This window comes from Lupinus angustifolius, unplaced genomic scaffold, assembly GCF_001865875.1.
Source record: "Lupinus angustifolius cultivar Tanjil unplaced genomic scaffold, LupAngTanjil_v1.0 Scaffold_612, whole genome shotgun sequence".
Classification (NCBI taxonomy): Eukaryota; Viridiplantae; Streptophyta; class Magnoliopsida; order Fabales; family Fabaceae; genus Lupinus; species Lupinus angustifolius.
Genome location: NW_017727941.1, coordinates 29,011 through 32,535, shown reverse-complemented (window position 1 = coordinate 32,535; position 3,525 = coordinate 29,011).

The following is a 3,525-nucleotide window of genomic DNA, read 5'->3' as shown; positions in this document are numbered from 1 at the left end:
GAGGCTTAAATGGAGCATTTATGGAGCTTAAACACCATGTTTGGACCGTTGGAGCTAAACCCACCTAAGCATCATTCATTCAGAGGCATCCTAAGTTAATTCTAGAGTCGTTGGAGCAAAGTTGCTCGTGTGGAACTATTTAGTGCATTCTTCCACAACACTTAGCCGTGGGAAATTCATTCATTAGCAAAGGAATCCTATGCCAAGACCAAGTGGACCTGAGGAGCATTAAGGAGGCTTAAATCCAACATTTTCCATGTGCCAAATTTAGAAGAATCCTATGAAGCTCATCAAGGCTTACTCGTGAGCATTAAGAAGTCTTCAAGTCTCTTGACCATTTCACTTAATGGTTGAGCCGTGCACTTAAGAGGAAAAGGAATCTGATGCTCATTCAACCGTGGCATTCAAGTACAATAGGCCAAGTCATTAAGTTTGTTTTCAATTGTAATAAGGCACATGTGCCATTTCTTTTACTACTCGAATATAGTCTAAATTAGGAGTAGATTCATTGCTTTTAGAGTATACAATGTAAGCGTGCTAGACGTGCACTTAAGTTACCAACCGAGGGAGCCTTAGAGGCTTGCCTATATATGTAATGCTTCATGCTATGAAATAAACAACATTGAGTCAAAACTAAATTGTATTCCTTTGTGAATCAAAGAGGATTATATCCTTTTGAGAGTATTCTCCAAACCGGCTGAACCAAGATTAGAAGTTCTTATCAAGAACCAAGTTCTTGTGGCGAGCATCACTTTGGCTTATCAAACAACTGAATTGTTTGTGGTGTCCACCTCATATCTTTTCCATCTTCTTTTATCCAAACACAAGTTATTTCTGCTGCATAAACTCAAAGGCTTAACTCAACTGTGAGCCTAGGCCATACACCAACCAAGATAGATCGTTTCAAGAGCCTTTTACCCAAGAGGTTCATATCAAGTGGCATCAGAGCTAGTCTCTTGCTTGGTGTTCACTAATCTTCTTTTGGTCATGAGTATATCTATCTTACTTTATCTTTTTATTTCAAAGTCCAAAGTCAAAAAAAATCAAAAAGTGTCAAAAAAAGAGTCAAAGTCCAAAATCAAAAATCAAAAAGTGTCAAAAGTGATTCTTCAAAAAGTTCAAAGAATCCGAAAAGAGTCTCTACAAAAAGTGTCAATTCTTTCTTTTGAGGTGTAACTCAAGTCACAACGTTCCAATTTTGAGAAGTTGGAGTGATTTTCTTTCCCAAAATTCTTGGTTCAAAACTTGGTTCACTTAAGAAGGCTATGGAGGATAGAGTGTTTAGTGATACACAACTTCCTACATTTTCCACAAACAAAAAGTGAGTGATACACGTGAGTTTGAATGGAATGGTTCATGAAAAAGGTTTATTCATGGTGAGGAGGCTCCTAAATAGCCAATCAATACTCATGATACAAACCAAAGAGAAAACATCTTCCACACTGGATGTTTGATACATGACAAAGTTTGTTCTTTAATCATTGATAGTGGAAGTTGCACCAATGTGGCTAGTACAAGGCTAGTATCTAAACTTAACCTTTGTGACTAAACCCCATCCTATGCCATATCGATTGCAATGGCTAACTAATGTGGGTGAAATACTTATCAACAAGCAAGTAGAGGTCCAATTCTCTATTGAGAGGTATGAGGACACGGTTCCATGTGATGTGGTTGATATGGAGGCTAGTCATTTGTTACTAGGTCGTCCATGGCAATATGATAAAGCAACAACCCATGATGGGCGCACCAATAAATTTTCTTTCCTACACCAAAACCGCAAGATATCTCTAACACCTTTGTCACCTCGGCAAGTGAGTGAGGATCAAGAGATCTTGAGAAACAAAATTGAGTTGGAGAAAAAAAAAGAGGGTGAGTGAAAATTCGCAATTCCGAGAGAACAAGAAAACAAAAGTGAGCTTCTCACAAAAGAAGGGAATATGGCAACAAGGGGGGAAATTAAACAAGCTTTGGTAGCAAAGCAACCTTTATACCTACTATTTTGTAAAGAATTTATTCTAACCGCTAACACTTCCAAGGAAGGAGAATTTCCATTGTTTGTTCAACATTTGTTACAGGCATTTGAAGATGTGTTCCCTAAGGAGGTACCTAACGGATTACCCCCTCTAAGAGGAATTGAACATCAAATTGACTTGATGTCGCGAGCTTCACTACCTAATAGGCCTGCCTATAGGTGCAATCCAACCGAAACTAAGGAGATCCAAAGTCAAGTAAGTGAATTAATGAAAAAGGGATGGGTTCAAGAGAGCTTAAGCCCTTGTGCTGTACCCGTGATCTTAGTCCAAAAAAAGGATGGGACATGGAGAGTGTGCACTGATTGTAGGGCCGTTAATAACATCATGGTAAAGTATAGACATCCAATTCCAAGATTGGATGACCTCTTGGATGAGTTTCATTGAGCCACCACTTTCTCTAAAATAGATCTTAAAAGTGGCTACCATCAAATCAGGATCCGAGAAGGAGATGAATGGAAGACTGCCTTCAAAACCACTTATGGGTTATATGAATGGTTAGTCATGCCATTTGGCCTAACCAATGCACCAAGCACATTTATGCGCTTGATGAATCATGTCTTGAGAGAATTCTTGGGTAAGTTTATTGTTGTTTAATTTGATGATATTCTAATTTATTCAAAAACAATAGAGGATCATCATGAACATATTAAATCTGTTTTGCTCGTTTTAAGAAAAGAAAAGTTGTATGCTAACCTTGAAAAATGTACATTTTATGTAGACCATATAATTTTTCTTGGGTTTGTAGTTAATGCTAAAGGGGTCCATGTGGACCAAGAGAAAATCAAGGCCATCAAGGACTGGCCTAGACCTAAAACCGTAACTGAAATAAGAAGTTTCCATGGATTGGCAAGCTTTTATAGGAGGTTTGTCAAAGGTTTTAGCACTATAGAATCACCACTAAATGAACTTGTAAAGAAAAATGTTGTGTTTCAATGGGGAGACAAACAAGAGGAAGCTTTTAATAAACTTAAGCAAAGGCTCACTAGTGCACCCGTACTAGTACTACCGAATTTTAGTAAGTCATTTGAGATTGAATGTCATGCATCTAACATTGGAATTGGAGCTGTTTTGATGCAGGATGGACACCTCATTTCTTATTTTAGTGAAAAGTTGAGTGGACCGACACTTAACTATTCTACCTATGACAAAGAACTCTATGCCTTGGTAAGAGCACTCCAAACTTGGAAACACTATTTAGTTCCAAAGGAGTTTGTGATCTATAGTGATCATGAGTCCCTTAAATAACTCAAGGGCCAAGGTAAGCTAAATAAACATCATGCAAATGGGTAGAATTTTTAGAGCAATTCCCTTATGTTGTCAAGCATAAGAAAGGCAAGGCCAACATAGTAGCAGATGCCCTCTCAAGAAGGCATACGTTACTATCTACTCTTGAAACAAAACTTTTTGGCCTAGAATGCATCAAGGAGCTATATGAACAAGACAATGATATTTCAAAAATCTATGTTGCTTGTGTGCATTCAGCCCAAAATGG